At 35.3% G+C, this 20,266-nt stretch overlaps 1 protein-coding gene across 1 annotated transcript in view; it reads right to left on the bottom strand.

Annotated features, from left to right (window-relative positions):
- LOC6048552 (xaa-Pro dipeptidase) overlaps positions 1-20,266 on the bottom strand; it is a 150,564-nt gene that overhangs the window by 106,532 nt on the left and 23,766 nt on the right. The window contains exon 2 of the mRNA XM_038256925.1: positions 11,747-11,776. The gene's annotated coding sequence lies outside the window, so the exon portion shown is untranslated. The remainder of the gene's footprint in view (positions 1-11,746; positions 11,777-20,266) is intronic.

Here is a 20,266-nt window from a genome sequence, read left to right as displayed (position 1 = left end):
CGTAAAAAATCACTTTGACCCAATCTCACCCCCCAGACCCAATGTCACCCCCACTGACGGTACATGAAAAATTCGTGAAATTTTCCGATCTCTTCGAAAAAAATATTTTGAAATTTTTTATATCAGGACTAGCATTTTAAATGGGCGTATTATTCAATGTTTGATAAAAAAATTTTTTTTTGAGAAGATCGGAAAATTTCACGAATGTTTCATGAGTTAACATTGATAATCGGACCATTAGTTGCGGAGATATCGTCATTAAAAAATGGTGGGTTATTTTGGTGAGATTAAGAAAACTTCAATATTCGTGTTTCTTTTTCTTAAAGCGGCTCTATCTCAGCAACCCGAGGTCCAATCTTCAATGTCTCTTAGACAATTTTATAGCAAATTTTCTGAACTTCTCAAAAACTGTTTTTCAGCAATTATTTCAAAACTATTTTTCAGCAATTATTTCAGCAATTATTGGTCCATTCTTCAATGTTAATGTCAATAAAATAAATTTTCTGAGCTTTCTGATTTTTTTTTTCTGAAGTGATTAAGCTTTGTAAAGAATACAACATGTTTTCAAAACCATAAAAAATAATGTTATTTGGACAGTAACTTGAAAGTATTTTGCAATGGCAACTATAATTTTACATCTTAAAAGTGAAGCCAAAATTTTGATTTCGACTTTTTTCAAAGTTTCTTGAAAAATTATCATCACTTTTCAAAAATTTGCAACAATGACAAATGAACTTTGATCAATTTGAGTGTTTGCTCAAAAGATACCATTTTCGTCATCTAAAAAGAGAATTTTCAAAAATAATTCTTTTGCGCAATTCAATATTTTGGGTGAAAAGTCGAATGAAAAAACGAACGACATTTTTTTAGAGTATCTATTTTTTTCTGATATCTTCAACTTTTCCAAAGACACCAAGACACCGTTATAAGAAAATCAGATACAAATTTTTGAATAATTTAAAAGCTTTTTATTAATGGATGGTTGCCAAAATTATATTGAGACTTGTAGAAACCAAACACCCAAAGTTTCACCAAAATAAAATAAAATTGCAAAAAACTTTTCAGTTTTTCTATATTTTGCTCTTTAGAACTTTGTTGATTCGCCCTTAGTTGCTGAGATATTGCTATGCAAAGAGGAATATTGACAACCCACTATTTTTTAATGTCTACATCTCAGCAACTAATAGTCCGATTTTCAATTTTAAAATATGAAACAATCGTGAAATTTTCCGATCTTATCAAAAAACAATACTTTTTTTTTAATCAAGACTAACATTTCAAAAGACGTATTATTGATGGTTTGGCTCTTTTGAAATGTTAGTCTTGATTTAAAAAAATAAAAAAATGTTTTCGGAAGGATCGAAAAATTTCACGAATGTTTTATATTTTAACATTGAAAATTGAACCATTAGTCCCCTAAAATAAATCAAAAAATAAAAATAGTGTTTTTTTTTGCAAACCATGTTTTAGTGACAAAAAGTGAAATACAAAATCACAATTTTTTTAGCATGTATCATTTTTTTCCAGTGTAATCCTTATTCATACCTACAACTATGCCGAAGACACCAAATCGATAAAAAAAATCTTCATAAGATACAGATTTTTTGAATTTTCATATATCATTTTAGTATGGACACTGGACAGCTGTCAAATTTGTATGGAAATTATATGGACAAACTATTGATGCAAAATGGCTTCTTTGGGCATACCGAAGGCTCCAAAAAAGTTTTAGCCGAATTAAAAAAAAAATCGAGTGACCTAAATCTCAGAAAATATTGAATTCATGAGGAAAAAATGCTTCAAAATACAAAACCCTTTGATCGCGTTGTTTATGTTTCGTTTCTATTCCGTTCGACTTCATCTCTAACTTTTCTATCATCGCCTGACGGAACAGTTTACAGGTCGTCCCGGTCATCCCGGTCAGTGAATGTTTACGTTTGAAATTCCAGCTCGTCAGCTTGCCAGCCTGCCTCAATCTAGACCGGTCCAAAAACACTAATATATAGTCACGAGCTAAGCTGGAGAGAACTGTTTGCCAACGCGACCCAATTTCACCTTAAATGTTGTACAGTACAACATTGTTGGTTTAACAGGATGCTGAGAAAAGTCAAAGCAGTCGTTTTACCGGGGTTTTACTGTACATTGGAGCTGGAATTTTATTTGCCAAACAAATGCCATTTGGTGAAGTGTGTGTGTTGCGGAACCGACGAGGCCGCCGTGATGCCGGCCTCCAGGGAGAAATGTTGAGAAAACGTGAACTCTGCTGGATGCTGTCTCCGTTGTGACTTGGGTCACGTTAACGAACAATGTGTCGCAAACGACATACACGGACGGTCGATCTGTCTGTTGTGCAAACAGCAACCAATAACCTCCGACAACCGCAAGTGAGGTTAGGTTCAAGATGGACGGTTGCGGTTTGTTTGTGACTTTCACAGAACTCTTGGGGCAGAAAGTGACCTTTTCCAGCATCGTCATCAGATCGATTCGCAAAAGTGGCAAACAATCTGTGAGCACGTGTGTGTGTGTCAACAAAGCTCCCCACACTTGGAACGGATCGTTTGTATTTAAAGTCGCTGTGGCGTCATTGGCGCGAGTGTTCCCACGAAAGGCCCTGCCTCAAGCGCGATCGCGAATGTTTATTTGGGTCAACCTCGAGCCGAGTATCGTGAATGAGTCAATCGCACGAGAATCACGCGCACTCGAGAATCGAACAATTTCCATCGGTCAGAGGAGAGAGGTTTCTTGCGATTCGACATGCTGCAATTTATTGTTTGTTTTGCCGCCATTGCAGCGGCGGCAGCTGTTGCAGTTACAGTAGAGCCCCATTTGTTTGATAGTCACAGTTGTGATGAGCTGTCAATTTTGATACAGTTTGCACAAACATCAAAATAAACCTTCTTTTATGCTGATTCAAAGTATTCAAACTATCAAATCATTACTGTAATGTTGCAGTAAACAATTTTTGGTGGGAGGGTGTTGCTGTTTCTCGCACATGGAGTACGAAAACATGACTTCATCAACGGGTTTTGCATGTTCGCCATGCGGCCATGAGTAAACCAGCTCTCTGAGAAAGGTGAGGAAAAAATACGCTGCCACTTTTTGGCGGGTCAATTTGACACGCCAAGGGCAACACGACGAGTGGGGCAAAAATAGCGCACAACCGCAAACGATCTATGGTTGGTGAATGGTTATGGGTGTGGGTTTGTTGGTAAACAACAGCTTACTCACTCACGGGTCGTAAGGTCGTGGTGCACTTAAAAACAATGCGCTATTTGAGAAGCGTTGATGGGCACATTCCTTGAAGATTCATCTACATTAATTTCATTTCAGTTTTTTGAAAGAAATATTTGAACTCCAAATAAATATAAATCTTGGAGTAAAAAATAAATCAAAGCGCAGGATTTAATCAATAAACACACACAAGCAAAAATGCAACAATTTTTCGTCAAAAAATATTTCTGTTTGATTTTGTGCTCTTGAAAAAGTTATAGTGGAAATTAAAACATTTAATTCCAGCATGCACCATACATTCCCTAGTACTATGGGCTTCTACAAGACTTTTTCTACTGAAATCGAGTAAAAATTAACTTAGTAGAAGGTGAGCATAAGCAAGTTTCCATAAGTGTTAACAAATAATTTGTTTAAAACTTGTAAAACAGCGATTCCTACACCGCAATTGGCAGTGATTTTTCGAAAAAATCATGTTTTTTTTAACACGTTGAAAAATGTCGAAAAAATGAAAACTTAGCAAACGATTTTCAATGTCAAAAATGTAATTATTGTAATTTTTTTTTAGATTTTTCGAATAAAAAGATTTAAAAAAAATAAATCATGTCTAACACTTGATGTGGTCAAACATAAGTATTTTAAGGTCTTTGAAAATGTAAAGGCTGATTCGAAAATTTTGAAAATATTTTTATTCAAAAGATCGGGCATTTTTACGCTACTTTCTTTTTTTTACATTTAGGTACACAAATTAGCTTTCAAAAATTCTCGAATTGACACTTTTTGGTGATTTTGAGAAAATCCTTTTCCTATTTCATTTCCTTCAGAGGCTGAATCTCAGCAACCATTGATCCTTACTAAAATGTATTTGAAGCCATTTTTTTATTTTCTTATTTCAGAAATGTTCAAGCATTGTCATGCCTTCTACCAAGGTGACTACAAGATTTAGATTTTCAATATCCCGGTTTTTTCCCAGTATCGAGATTATTACATAAATTATTACTGGAATGCAGGAAATTACATATCATCAATTTAATATCATAAATAATAAATGTAAAATAAACAGAGTTCTTCCTAGAATTTACACAAATCTTAGATTTTTTTGTACGGTGGACTCTCTCGTTGTCGATATTTAAGGGACGTCAAGAGCGGGAGGTACATATCAAATTACCGAAAGAAAAATCAAAGCATGCTTCTTGAAGGGACTGACAAATTTATTGACAGCTAGAGCAATATTGATATTGAAAAGATCGACAGCCAGAGATTCGACTGTATTATTTTCTATTTGATTAAAAAAGCACATTTGTAACAATGAAAAAGCCTACTTTTCTGAACCAAAAATAACAGAATCGAATAGAGAATTTGCAGCAAAGCTAAAAGACACGTGCCGTCACCTATGAACAAATAGCGTAAACCTATGATTTTTTGAAAAAAATGTGTTTTTTCCTTCATAATTAACATTTTTATAAAACTTATGCCGGATTCGGATGAGAAAAAATATTTCCAACAATTTGGTGTGTGACTTTCCAATATTTGTTTGATTTTTCTATGAGAAAACTGTAAATTTAGGAAAAGATAGTAATTTGGACTATTTGGCGAGAAAATCTGTCAAAAATTAATAAAAATTGTTGAATATACGTTAACACATCTGTTAACAACTATATAACTGTTTATTTCATTGATATATACGGGGAAACTCATTTTTTCGTGTTCCAAAACATGATTTTTAAAGAAAAAGGTCACAAATTTTTGCACGCCCAAAAATTGGTGTTCATTATTTTAAAGCAAAAAAATTTTCTCGTCTTTTGCAACCAGTTTCATTAAGATTGATGCAGGGAATCATGAGAAATAAGCGATTTTGTTCTTCAATCCAGCAGAAAGGAATACGATTTTTGGCAAGTAACCTCATTTTGGCGCCACCTACATTTGAAACACAGGCGCGCTGCAAAACCTCAATAGTAACACTTTTCAAAATAAATGCTGATAAGTCCTACTTTTCAGCACTGAAATGGATGCTGAAAAGCTGAACTTTTCAGCACATGTTTCGAAATGTTATATTTTTCAAAAAAAAATGATTTAAACGGTTTATTGACAAATTACAAGAACATTTGGGGTGTTTTCTGGGATTACAAAAAATGTTGTATGGCATCATCCATAAAGTACGTCACGCTAAAATCAGCCAAAATTTACCCCCCTCTCCACCCACTTCATCACGCTTTTCCTATACTTAAAAATCTTCTCTTTTAAATTGGTTGCATAAACTATAATTTTGTGTTGATGTTGAATCCACCTTTATTCTATTGAAAGTCACCTTTTTGCAGGTGAAAAAAAATCTAAGTTTTGAACATTATATGAAAGGCATTTAGCTGTTAACAAATGCCAAAAAATACTTTTCTTAAGTAAGAAAGGCAGAACTATTTTTAAAAACATAAATAGCTAAGGCATATTTCAGACATTTTAAAATATTACAAAAGTACTCAAATCTGATTGAAAAATCAAAAACAAAATTTTCAACGGTCCAATTGTTTTGATTGAAAAACCAAACATACAAAACATGTATACATGTTTTTTAACGCTTTTTTTTTTCAAAAATCACGATTTTTCGAAAAATTCCCAACGCTGCCAAAAAAAATTTTGTTGCTTTAAAAATTGTAATTTTTCACAGTAATTTTTTGTGTGTGAAAAGTTCAACTTAATTTTTTTCTGTTTGTTTGTATTTTTTTTATTTATATTTATGTTAAGGGACCATCCATAAACCACGTGGACACTTAAGGGGGGGGGTATGGCACTTAAGGGAGGGGGGGTAACAGATTCCGAAAAAAGTGTCCACGTGGTTTATAGATTGTCCCTAAGTTAGAAAAAGTTTTGAGTTTTTTTTAATTTAAATTTTGTTATGATTTTTGTACCTTTCTTCAACAAAGTTTTAAAACCCCTATACAATGTTGCTTTCGTACTTACAGTTCAAAATAGTGCAAATAATTAACATTGATAATTCAAAAATTCAATTGTTGCACTTATATATAATTGAGTTTCGGAACGAAATACTTTGGATCATAAATGAGATTAATTTCCATTGTTTTTTCGTAATTTTCAATTTGAACCTTTTACATCTAATTTAGTAAGCTAATGTTTTCCTTTTGAATTAACAAAAAGTAAATTTTTGTACAAATGCAGTTCAACAAGTACTGGAACTGTTTGATGCTTGTGAGTTAAGGTGTTAATTTTATTTCTCTTAATTGATAAAGAAACAAAACTAAAAAAACAGTTTTAATCGTATTTTTGGTAATACGCCCTTAAGTAATGTATGTATGTTAAAAAAGTGACATCAACAATTGAAATGAAAACAAATATTTGAGAAAATTGCCCATGAAATCAGCCCATTCCTTCAGTATTCTTCCAATTATCGACTAAATTCCTACAACATTTCTCAAGTTTCAATTAGATGATTAGCGGTACGGCTTCCCCACAGTAATTCCCCGGTTTGAAATACCCCACCAAGTTCTACCGTCGTCGTCGTCGCCGCCACTTCCAACTCATGTCATGCCCCGTGACATCCAGCCGTACTCAACTCGGCTTAATCCGGTTTTATCCACTACATCCGCCGGCCGACTGGCCAATTGCGAGTACGGTGTAGTACACGGCGACGACTTCGTTGTAGCCCCCAAAGTGTCAAATCATTCATTCGTTTAATGCCGGTCAATTGCAACGATGACGACCAAAGTACCGCAAGTCCACGCCACTTGGCGCGAGAGGGGAAAAAACTCGCCACTCACGCCACGTTGCATAATCAAGTGACACAAACACACACACACGCGGACAAGGTCCGCTGCAGTCGGTCCCATAGACGGGGGTTGTACCCCTGCACAGCACTACCCACACACCCTCCTACGGTGTATGTTTTGTGATTTTGTCATGGAAAAAAAACTGTCATGCCCATTATTGGTCACAATCGCACCATATCGGGTTGGTTTCAATTTTGCACAGTAGAAAAATATGTTGAAAAAAATATTTCCTTTGAAAAATTGAGAAAAGAATAATTTGGCAGAAGAGCGTCCGTAGCCTAGTAGGTACGCGGACGGTGCGCGCACGCAGCAGACGCAGGTTCAAATCCCACCACTTCCTAACATTTTTTTACAGTGTGCCGCTCACCAACCGCAATGTTGTTTATTTTTGTTCGGTTTTGTTTTCGTTCCATTTTTGCGCGGCCGCTGCCAACGCAGGTTGCACCTTTGGCCGCGTGTCGCGCCAAATCGAAAGGTGAAACTCTTTTATGTACCTCCGTGTGCGCTAGTGGGGTGTACTATACACGAAAGGTAAAGTCCGCGCGGGTCGTGTGCATGTCTACACACAGCCTCATTTGGGGCCGCCGCCACCAGGTAAAAGGTACTTTACACACAAAAGGTGGTTTTAACCAGTTCACCACCGACAGTTGGACGAAGGTGGTTTGGGGAAATGTTTCTTTTTTTTAAGTACATGTTTTACATACACTGGCACTGGTAATGTGGGTAAAACTGCATGCGTCACGCCATCTATGTAAAAAAGGGGGAAGATGGCCGTGCGATGACCTAATTTTGGCACGAATTTTCGAGGTGGATGGTGTGATGCATGCCAATTTTTTGTATACTGTAAAATGGATATAGTTTGCAATAGGTCCTAAGCGCCATTTGTAAAAAAAAAAGTTTTTCGATCATACAACGAATAAAAAAATCTTTCATCTTTCAATATTCTGAACTCAAAAACAATAGATATTCAGTTTTTTGAAGAAAAAATAAGCAACAACAGGTGCTGGATCTCGTGTGGCTTAAACGACCATTTGAAAACCCAAAAAAAAATGATAACAATCAGAAACAAAAAAATGTTTGAAATAATCTCAAACAAAAAAAAAAACAAAACATTTGGAAGAAAAATATATCACCATATAAGCTTATTGGATTTGATTTCATTAAAAGATTTATTTAATAAAAAAAAGAGTAAATTTACTCGACACGGAAATTATGAATCATATGTCAAATCGGTTGATGGAAACTCAGGACTGAATATAATTGTCTGAATCACAAGTAAATTCGTGTTGTCACGTAAGATTTTTTTTTTGAAATTTTTTTGACATGAAATCGCATAAAAATTTAAATTACTGATTTCGAAAAATTGAGTAAATTTCTATTTTTCCAGAAACGCCAACCAATTATAAAAAAATGAAAAAATTTGAACGTGGCAACAAAAATTTCGTGTTTCAGGGTTTCAGCTAATTTTAGAATCAATAAAAAAAAATGCAAAAATCAAGTTCAAAAATTAACTTCTTGATATTTGATGTTTACAAAGAAAGTCTTACAAAACTTCAGGTTCGCGACATCTTTAAAACCATTTAACTAGTTTTTGTCTTAGCCAATTTTAACGAAAGCTTGAAATCAAATTTGCAATGGCTAGACGGCGACTTTTGTGTCCGAATTATGCAAAATATATTTCGTCGAAAAAAATCGAAAAAAAAATATCAAAAAATTCCGCATTTTTCTCCGTGTGCCTTCTTTGCCGGTACATACTTTGCTGAAGACACCATATCGATCAGAATAATTCTCCAGAAGACACAGATATTTCAATATTTACGAAACATTTTTGTGTGGACAGCTGTCAAAATGACACAAAATGGCTTCTTTGGTCATAGGGGAGGCCCCTACATAGTTGGAGCCAAAAAAAAAAAGGTAAAATATATACAATCGGTTGATTTCGTATATTTTTAATACGATTTTTTTCAGAGTAAGGCCGTTACAAATATTTTTTCAAGTTCCCTCGACTTTGAATTAAAAAAAGGAAAAAAATCAAACTACAAGCCACAGTTTTAACATTTGACTGAAAAAAGTGTTCAGTTGTTTTGCAATCAGAAGTTCCCAAAATATCATAATATTGAATATTGAGGAAACATTTTTTTGCGGGGAAAAATTGGGTTGCTGTATTTTATAAAAAATCAAAATATTGTTAAACAAGCTCAAACATGCTAAATATGATTATTTATGCTGAAAATCCTTTTTAGATTGTTTTTAGTTGATAAGATTCTATTTTCATTGAAAGTTTTTAAATTAAAAAAAACTTTCTGATTTTTTGGACCAACTTTGAATTTTGGGCGCCATTAAATTTGAAAATATTTGCAAAGGCCTTAACAAAATTCATCAAACTCTAACGCCACCGATAGTGAAACGCAAAAAAAAACCAAAACAACAACATTGTAACGCCGTATCAACCCCGATTGGAGAGCGTGTAGCACCGGGACACATGTGCACTAAAATCAAAACAACAACCTTCCCCTCAAGCCTCACCTTCCCCAGACTTCGCCTTTGTTCTCAATCTCCTCAATCCCACCCAGACAGTTGGCGAGCTCACGAGTCGAGCACCCCTGCACACCGCCGGATTCAACAACACCCTCTTCCCCACCCTGAAAAAAATGTTTCCTCCACCACAGTGGGAGGCACCGCCCTTCATCAATGAATAACAAACTAGATCGAGCGAGAGAGAGAGAGAGAGAGAGAAACCTTCCACGTTTGTGTGTTCCACTTTACAGCGCAAACGAATGCACCTTTTGTTTCTGTTGCCTTACTTGTTTGTGAATGTTTTTGTTGTGGTAAATTTTTTAAAAGGTGTAATGAATGTTTGTTCTTATTTGCGTTTTAATTTATTGTTTTATTTTTTTCATGTTGTCGATCATCTTTATTGCTCTAATCATCATTATTGTTATTTTTTTTAACTTTTCTTCGAAAAAATGACAAGTTGTCATTTTTAAAACATAGTTAAGATTTCTATTATCAAGAGAGAAACTCTTCACTGTGATGTGCATCCGCAACGCTTCTTCTTACGTTGCTCTTGTTCCACTTTCTGCCACACAATGGCAAACGAATGAGTAAATCAACCGTCAACAATAGCAAAACAAACAACAACCAAAATAATGCGCGCCGTCATAAAAACGGTAGACCTCACGCTATCTCTCTCTGTTTCACTCACTTTTGAGTCAGTTCCATTCGTTTGTTGTTGTTTGTTTTTATATCTTCTTCTTTTTTTAGTTCGTTATATACTCTCGCGGGTGCACTTTTTTTGCAGGTTGCACACACTTCAAACGGTGTTTGTTGTTATTTTCATGATTCACAGTATTTTTTCATCATTATTTTTGCTTTTTCTTCTTCTTCTTCGTTTTCGCGCTTTACACTGCGGCGCTCTCGTAAATTCCTGAGTTTTTTTTTTTGGTCGGCATCGTTACTTGCAAGCGAAATAAAACTGCATTCATGCAAACACGTCATCACAACTGTCATGGCGGTGGCGGCCGTCATCGTCAGTCAGCGGAATCATCACGGCGGGGCCACGACTCGGTGAATGAAATGCCAAGTCATGCAGCACACTTTTTTTGGCATAAACTCAAACTGGGTGATTGTACCCTTGAGTAAGGTTTATTTTTGGGTAGTTGTTTGTAGGGTTTAAAAAGACCACTTGAAAAATATTTTGATTTTCGCAAACCGAACTCTACTTTATCAAAGCATTTATTGCGCGTATTCCCGAAAAAGACATGCGGCATATCAGCCTCGAAACGACGCGCCGCACTTTCGGCAAATGCGCGCTGTCAAATCGCATACTGCTCATTTTGTTTTTGTTGATCTTCTTCTTCGAATCGCCTGGCATTGATGCCAGGTATGCTTTTTATTGCACCAAAAGTGCAGAAAATCGCTGGCAACAATGTCTACGGCAAATTCTGAAATGCCGCGCGGCATGTTCTTTTGAGAGAAACGGGCAATATAATTTTCTAAATTTAAGAATGATTTTTTAGTCATGCATCTCAATATTGAAATCATGAATGTTTCATGAATATTCATGCATAAATCATAAAACCATGAATTTTCCTCACAAAATCATGAATTTTATTCATAAACTGATGAATAATCGTCATAAATTCAAGAAAAACCATAACAATTCAGCTCATGAAATCTTTTCACGAAAACGCGATGCAAATTATTCATGAATCAAAATTAATGATTTCTAGAAAAGCTTTTTTGTGTATAGCTGAATAATTTTGAATAAATGATAATATTTATTTTAAGGAGAATTACACAAACCAAATTAAATTCAACAATTAAAACTGAAAAACGCAAAAAAAAACTAATCAAATTTTGTAAAATCATCAACAATTGTGAAATCTCAAGCGCGTTTTTACGTTGTTTCGGTCCACAACTGTCATGTGACAAAAACATGACTTCAGCCAGTCATCCAAGTCGGCTGACTCACCCGTCACAATCGTAAACAAGTTTGGGTCGTGGCGTGGGAGCGGAAATTTTGCAGACTAAATAAAAATCTCGCAAACCAGTTGTGGTCGAACTCGACACTATATTGACTAATGTATAGGAATCGTGGAGCCAATACCGCACAGGTGTTCTGGGGAAAAACGATGACGCGGCTGACGTTGTTTGTAAATATTGAACACGTGTTTGGACTGATGGCGAATAGTGTTTTCTGGAGAAATAAATTAGCGAATGTAAATATTGATACTTACATAGAGAACTGGAAAAGGGGAATTTCAGATCTGGAAATAAATAAACGAAACTATTAGGAAAATTCAACAAACAGAAAGTCGATGGTAACAGTTACACATTAGTTTTAAAACTATTTTCAAATTTCTTGTTTCTTGGTTCTGGTTTTTAAAGAATTTCAACAGTCTTATTTGTTTAGAAATATCTCTGAGAGTTGCAAATGAGGTTAACGTGTTCCAAGTAACACTTTCAAAAGAGCCAACAAGACGGAAACTGGAAATCGTAAACAATTTCCGAACATTTTGTGTACACTGAAACACATTGACTAATGGATTCAGCAGCCAGTAAAGCGTTAAAACAATACAATAGCTAGCTGGCGTTCAATATCCAATCCAGCAATGCAAACGACCATGCAATGCATTTCAAACATGCTAATTTGGTCGGATTTTAACACTTTCTTGCTCTCATCACAACCAACCAGCAAACCCCTTCTGGCTGGAGTTTTGACTAGTCCAAACGAATGTCTTCCGCGGCGAAGAAGCAACATCGTCGACGACCATTGTTTGCGAAAAGTATATCAACATAACCTACAAACAACCAGCAAATGGTTGCAAAGTCTCGTCGCTGGCGGTAGTGCATTTAATGCACTTTGCAACTGTAAACAACCCTCGAGAGAAGCAAAGAAAAAGAAAAAAACAAAACTCGGCCACCGACACGAAACCTCACATTTGCCCTCGTCGCCGTGAATGCACGTAAACTCCGTACAGACATATTCAAATAGCGTGCAACCCATAAACACACCAAGCGATGTTTATTTACTAACCGTAACCTCTCTCTCTCGCTATAGTACGGGTACAAAAAAAAATAATGCTGTAGAACGAATGCAGAAATTGCATTTTCGTGACGCAAATAAAACGCCAAACGAGCCGAGAACCTCGTGGTGAATATAACGAAAAATAAGCTACTCACGAGTCGGTAAGTAAATGCGCTGAGAATGAGGCGCCATTGAGCGTCGAAAAATGAAAAATATCGAAAAAAAAGTTAATTAATTAATAAAGCTAAAAAAAATAAAAACAAGGATTTTCGGAAGTATCAAGCGTAATTTGCTGATTTTTTCAATCTGAAAACTGTAATAAATTTTAAATTATAGTTGCAACTATTTTTCTGAGGTTATGTCGTCTCCTCTTTTAACATCGGAACGAAAAATCAATAATTTATTATCCTTTTTTCATTTTAACGCATTTTTTTTAAATTGACAAGACAACATTTTACGATGAATTAGGCCACAAATTTAATTTTTAAATGTAAGTGTGCTCAGAAAAATAAATATAATCATTGTGTGTAGTCGATTACCCAATCTAAACTCAACTTAAGGACCCAATTGAGCGGGTTTAAAAATATTTTGAAGATTGCTACAAATTCGCAAATAGTTTCTCTATCTTATATCTTTGAATTTTTGAAAATTGATAGTTGAAAAACAACTGAATTGTACAAGTGTGTTATGAATTGGCTAGACTTTTTATAGCACGGCACTAAACAAAATCAAACAAAACAAAACCAGAATGCAACACAACTTACACTTAACTCGACCTCAACATTTTTTTAAAAAAATATCAATTTAAATCAATAGAAAAACTGTCACAACGTTTAATGAAACATATACAATAGGAGCGTGCAATTAATGTATTTCAGCCGAATGGACCTCAACTAAGCATGTAAATCATATTAGCTTAGCTTAGCTTGGTTGACCGTACTCTAGCCGAGCATAAAGCTCGCAATAGCTAGGTTGGCGCATTAAAAAAAAGTATTTGTTAAATGTGATGATCTACCACCACTAAATATGCCATTTAAATGTAATTTTCAAAAATCACAGTTTAACTGAGTTATTTCACCAATTAATAACTACTAAACATCTTATTTAAAAGCTTTTTGCATCTTCTTCATGTGATTTTTTTTGTCTTATGAGTCCGAAGACGCAGCCATTAGTTTTTCATTTGTATTTATTGCTATTGAAAAAAAGTATTAAAATAATTCTGCTTAGTAAATAGCACTATTTAAAAAAAAAAGTCAAAACTAATTTTATTCAATGTTTTTTTTTGTCCTATTTTAAAATATCCCAGAAACAGAGGACAGTTAACAAAACTCCAAAACATAACTATTCATTAAGAAAAACATGTGCAATGAGTCGTTACCTATTTAAATAAGGTTAGTTTAAAATGATTATTTTGTTATTATTTTTAAATTAGACGATTACAATCATTTTCAAAAATAACAAATAGAGATCATGGATCGGAAAAAACGTAATAACTTTGAAAAAAAATGTTTCATGTTGCAAATTTTACAAGGAAGAAAAAAAATGATTAGGCTGGTATTCAAATTTTTCTTCGAAATTGAAATTTTGAAAACGGAGCTTGCTGAAAATTATTTTTGCTGGGCAATTTATTCATTTTTTTTCCAACTCAAATGAGCAATTCTCTGCGAAATCGTCCGGTTTCGACCATTTTTTATTTTGTATTTTTTATTTGGCTCAAACTTTGTGTGGGCCTTCCCTATGGCCAAAAAAGCCATTTTGTGTCATTGGTTCACCCATACAAGTCACCATATAATTTTGGCAGCTGTCCATACAAAAATGGAACGTAAATATTCGAAAATCTGTAACTTTTGAATCAATTTCCTGATCAATTTGGTACATTCGGCAAAGTTGTAGGTATTGTTAAGTAATATTCAGAAAAAGCAGGTGCACGGAAAAAATGCGATTTTTTAGTTACTTTTTTTCACAGAAATTCAATTTCCCAAAAAACTTTTTTTTTTATTTTCGAAATGTTTTGATATGTTTTAGGGGACAAAACCCGCAACTTTTGATACATAGAGAATTATGGTAAAAAATTGTGCTGCCGGGTTATGATTTTTTTTAATAAAATTATTTTTTGAAAAAATCGATTTTTTTTTATTTTCTGTGTAAAATTGAATTTGCAATCGAAAAATACTCAACATTTTTTTTTTGATTAAGTGCACCGTTTTCAGAATACAGCAATTCAAAGTTGAATTTTGTCCGATAAATTCCGTTTTTTTTACTTTTTAAAATGTGACCATGAGTGACCATCTCTATTTTTTTAAAGTTCAGAAAATTTTATACAAAATTTACTAAGAGACATTGAAGATTGGACCTCTACTTGCTGAGATACAGCTGCTGAAAGAAAAATATATAGTGAAATTAAAGTTTTCAAAGCCTCACCAAAACAACCATCCATTTTCTAGTGTTGATATCTCAGCAACTAATGTTCCGATTCTAAATGTTAAAATATGAAACATTCGTAACATTTTTCGATCTTTTCGAAAACGATACTTTAATTCAATATTACGCCCTTCTAAAATGTTATGTTTCGTGACCAATAAGCCTTAAAAAAGAAGAAAAGAAGTTAAAAATTTCAGTTTGAATGCATTTTTTAAAGCAATATGCCCACTCAAGTCCAGTCAATGAACGCCAAACGAGTGCATCGCGAACCCGCAAGAAAAACAAAACATCTCAACGGATGCAGCAAAAAACGAGAGACAGGCAGTTCGGGAAAAAATAGTAAAAATAAAACTGTAAACAGAAACACGAGGGAAGGTGGTGTCGAGTGAAAGACGAACACGGGGACACGGACAGTGGCAATAAAAAAAAAACATCATCCAAGGAGACCTCAATTGCCTTCCGACGACGGAACAGACTTTGGCCACGCGAAACGCGCAATAAATGGCGGAATGTGTTTCTGACAGTTGTAAATACTACGACGACTGGGAGAGACAGAGGGGAGAGATACAGAACACGATTGCATTCTTTTGTAGTAAACAGAGTGTGCATTGTTGAATCAGTATCAAAACAAGAATAAGTAGCCTACTAGTTGGTATGAAATTGAATTGATTTATAAACAATATTGCGATTGTCGTAGAAAACTGCTACAGAGATCACATTTCTAACGCAGAAAGTCGCGAAAACCGAAAAAGAAGTCGTCAAAAACAAGTTTGCTTGGGTTAAAACGACCAAGTCGTGACTTTTTTAGTGACAAGCTGCGTCAATCGGAAGATTGGAATTTATGGCGCAGCCATTTTGACTCAAATTTGATTTGAGTAGCAAAGTCAGCAAACTGACAATACCAACAATGCTTTCGACTAATTTGGATTGTTTCTAGTTCAAGCTTTCTAGGTTAGATAAACTTTCCGATTTTCCCATTCGAAAACTTTTCTCTTCCCAGCAGGCCGGCGCGGCACGAAAACAAAAACAACGTCGCAGTTATTCATAATTCATGAACAACCATTCAGCGCGCGTTCAGATGAAAAACACCATCATCGGCGTCATCGTCATCATGAAAACACTGTCGATCGGGGCTTGGCCGCGGATGATTCCAACGGTTTATTGTCCGAAATGATGCAGAACAAAGAGCGGCGGCCGTAATTTCTCCACCAACTCTTTCTTCTCCTTCGCCCCGCTTTTTGTTCTTCTGGGATTGTTTTGGATGCTGGTGGCGATGGCTGACGGATGGTTGTAGTTGCGGTTCGTTAGTTCTTCAGACCGTTTGTCAGCACGCGAAGAAAGCCGCTTAGATTAGACAGTTAGATCCGTCGACAGTCTGTTTCCGTCGATTGATCCAATTCAAGCGGGTTGGAGACTTGGACGGATATAATTCCGTTAAACATTAGATTGTATTTTTTTCTTGTTTTTAACATCAAATTCGAGTTCTGCGACCTCACTTTAATAAAATTTTAGTGATAGATTGGATGAAGGCATACCAAATGCACAGAATCTACAGAGGAGGAAGGATACGTGGACATACCGTAATCACATCATCGTCAAAATTGATTGTCGAAAGGTAGCTTACAAATTTAAAAAGTACAATTTGTGGTTGTACATTTTTAAAGCAACTTTTTAATTATTTGAATTAATTAAAGATGACTTCAAAAAAGATTTTTTGTTTGCTCCACAAACTCACCATCTTCCAAACACATTTTCCCATAAACAAGGACAACGTGGCCGAACAGCTGTTTACCAAACAGCTTCGTTTGGTCGTCTTGAACAAACTTCCTGCCCTTCTTTTTTCCACACCCTTAAACCAGCCTGATGTCTTGACAAATTTCGCAGTTTCTTTCGTATAGTTTGAAGTCGTTGATGTGTGTGCTATAAGTTTAAGGCGCAACGCATTGCCTTCCTTCGTCAACGTCTTTGGGCGACCTTTTTTGTTCATTTTATTCTTCAAGACCCCCGGAAGTGAGCCAGACTGGCTGGCCAAAACACTGCTCGCCTCCAGGGCAGAGAGAAAGAGGAGAAAATATTGGAAACAAACGCACGCAGTTTTAATCAAGGGGTTTTGTGACCAGCCAAAAGACCCACAAGGCAGATGTTTGAGGCTACCTTTTGGAATGCATAATTCAGCAGCTGTAAATGGTCCGTAATGAGCCAAGTTTGGGAGCGAAGGGATCAACGGCTGATAACTGGGACACATTGTGGGCTAATGAATAATGTCGAAGGGTCGAAGCCGGTCATCACGTCCACCAATTGATGATCAATTTAGATAACTCTGTTAAGATTAATAGCTGCTTCTTCACAACACATTGCGCTTTAAATTATCCCCCATCGGTCAAGAACCCCGGCAGACCAAAGCAAACAACGATGCGAAATTCCCCAAACGTGGCCATCTCAATCCCCCATCAACATCACGATCAACGTTCCCACAACAAAAAACAACCGCGCAACCAGAACTGGTACTCGTCGGGAACGGTCAACGTTCTTTGCCACAACTCAAATCCAGCGAAAAAAAATTGCCCAAATTCGCCAGGAGTTCATTCAACGAAGAAAACCGGGAACGTCACGGACTCTACGACGTAAAAACGTGTGGGCAAACCATAACAAGAAGTCGTTACCCTGGATATTCTGTGTGGTAATTTTTTTCCGCGCTCTCTTATGATTTTTTTTCCTCCGAATTGACCAACTCTGAGGTCACCACACCCCACGGAGTCGGTGTGTGTGTTTTCAGAATTTCAAAAAGCCTCCCATCTTCTTGGTTCGAAAAGGTAGCAAAAAGTTACACTGAGAGGAGAAAAATTACCAATTCCAATCAGCTTGATGAGAATTGAAAAATTACTTTAAATTTGGTATTTTCGGTATTTTTCGTACTTTTCGTATTTTTGGTTTTTTTTTCGTATTTTGGTATTTTTGGTATTTTTCGTATTTTTGATATTTTTCGTATTTTTCGTATTTTTCATATTTTTCGTATTTTTCGTATTTTTCGTATTTTTCGTATTTTTCGTATTTTTGTATTTTTGTATTGTTGTATTTGAGCAATTCTCTACCAAAACCGGAAATGAGCAACTCTCTACGAAATCGGCCGATTTCGACCATTTTTATTTTTAGTATTTTTTGATTTGACTCAAACTTTGTGAGGGTCTTCCCTATGACCAAATATGCTATTTTGTGTCATTGGTTCACCCATACAAGTCTCCATACAATTTACAAAAATGGGATGTAAATATTCAAACAGCTGTATCTTTTGAGTGAATTTTCTGATCAATTTGGTGTCTTGGGCAAAGTTGTAGGTATTATTGAGGACTATTGAGAAAAAAATAGGTACACGGAAAAAAAAAATTGAGGAATTTTTTATCAACTTTTTTTTCACTAAAACTCAATTTCCCAAAATACATATTTTTTGATTTTCGAGATTTTTTGATATGTTTTAGGGAACAAAAATCCGCAACTTTTGAGGCATAGAGAAACATGGTCAAAAAATCTGCCGCCGAGTTATGAATTTTTGAAAAAATAGTGATTTTTGGAAAAAATCGAAGTTTTATGCAAAAAACAAGTTTGACATTACTTTTTAATGCAAAATTGAATTTACAATCGAAAAGTACTTTACATATTTTTTGATAAAGGGCTCCGTTTTCTAGATAAAGCCACCGAAAGTTTGATTTTAGCGAAATATTTGCAGTATATGCAGTATATTTTTCAATTTTTAAAAATAGTGAACATGAGTGACCATTTCTAAAAATATATTTTTTGAAAAGTTCAGAAAATTTGCTAAAAAAGTTCTAAGAGACATTGAAGATTAGACCTTTGGTTGCTGAGATACAGCGGCTTAAAGAAAAAGAAACACGAAAATTGAAGTTTGCTAAGTCTCACCCAAACAGCCCACCATTTTCTAATGACGATATCTCAACAACTAATGGTCCGATTTTCAATGTTAATATTTGAAACATTCGTGAAATTTTCCGATCTTTTCGAAAAAAATATTATGAAAATTTTTAAATCAAGACTAGCATTTTAAATGGGCGTAATATTCAATGTTTGGCCCTTTTAAAATGTATTTTTGTATTTTTGTATTTTTGTATTTTTGTATTTTTGTATTTTTGTATTTTTGTATTTTTGTATTTTTGTATTTTTGTATTTTTGTATTTTTGTATTTTTGTATTTTTGTATTTTTGTATTTTTGTATTTTTGTATTTTTGTATTTTTGTATTTTTGTATTTTTGTATTTTTGTATTTTTGTATTTTTGTATTTTTGTATTTTTCTATTTTTCTGTAGTTTTCTGTAGTTTTCTGTAGTTTTCTGTAGTTTTCTGTAGTTTTCTGTAGTTTTCTGTAGTTTTCTGTAGTTTTCTGTAGTTTTCTGTAGTTTTCTGTAGTTTTCTGTAGTTTTCTGTAGTTTTCTCCTTTCCGTGCCGATTCTTTCTTTCCCTCAAGCCGACCAACCCGGCCAGGCCACGAAATGTTTACCAACAACCAACACACGAGTGGACCGCGGCCGGACGAATTTCATTGCTCAGGAATGTTTTGGCCGACTGTGGGGTGAGTTGGCTTTTATTTGTTCACTTTGGCTGACTTTTCTGCTCATGTTTTTTTTTTGTTGCTGTTGCAGCAGCAGCAGTTGGTCGTTGGTCTTCTGAGAAATCCGCGGTCACGATTGTTCCCATTCCGACGACGACCACGAGCTCGACGAACCTCGAAAGAAAGGCATGACTCAAGATACGACGTGTTTGAACGCGTTATGCGATTGAACTGCGCTTTGCTCGATTGGAAGGATTTGGTTTAGTGGATTTGGAACTTGCTCTACAGCTCTGATATTACACGATGTCAAGATATGTAAATCTTCAAGATTTACACGGAAATGGTAATGACGAAGAGATGCTATGATTTTTTAAACTTTAACATTTCTTGAAATGATTCTTTGCAATAGTTATAATTTCGAATTTCTACTCAATCGAGCTGATCTAACAGAGTTATTAGCTACGATCTAGAGCTCAAATCCAAATCGCACAGCTTCTAATGCAGCTGTAACGATCCAGCTTGAAGAAACACTTCTCCCAGCGATCATCATGCTCATCCGGCGCAGAACGAAGAACAGGTGAAACGAGGTGACCTGGCAGCTGGAAGAAGGAGAAACGAGCGCGGAGAAGCGCAGTTGTCGGCGATCTTTCAAAACTTCTTTATCTTCCTACTCCTCCTGGTGGTGGTAGATCGTTCCCCTTCGAAGAGTGTGTGGTCGGTCGCTACCTCCACTACCTCCTCCGCGGAT

This window comes from Culex quinquefasciatus, chromosome 2 (genome assembly GCF_015732765.1).
Source record: "Culex quinquefasciatus strain JHB chromosome 2, VPISU_Cqui_1.0_pri_paternal, whole genome shotgun sequence".
Taxonomy (NCBI): domain Eukaryota; kingdom Metazoa; phylum Arthropoda; class Insecta; order Diptera; family Culicidae; genus Culex; species Culex quinquefasciatus.
The sequence above is the reverse complement of the archived record's forward strand: the minus strand, read 5'-3'. Positions and strand labels throughout refer to the sequence as shown.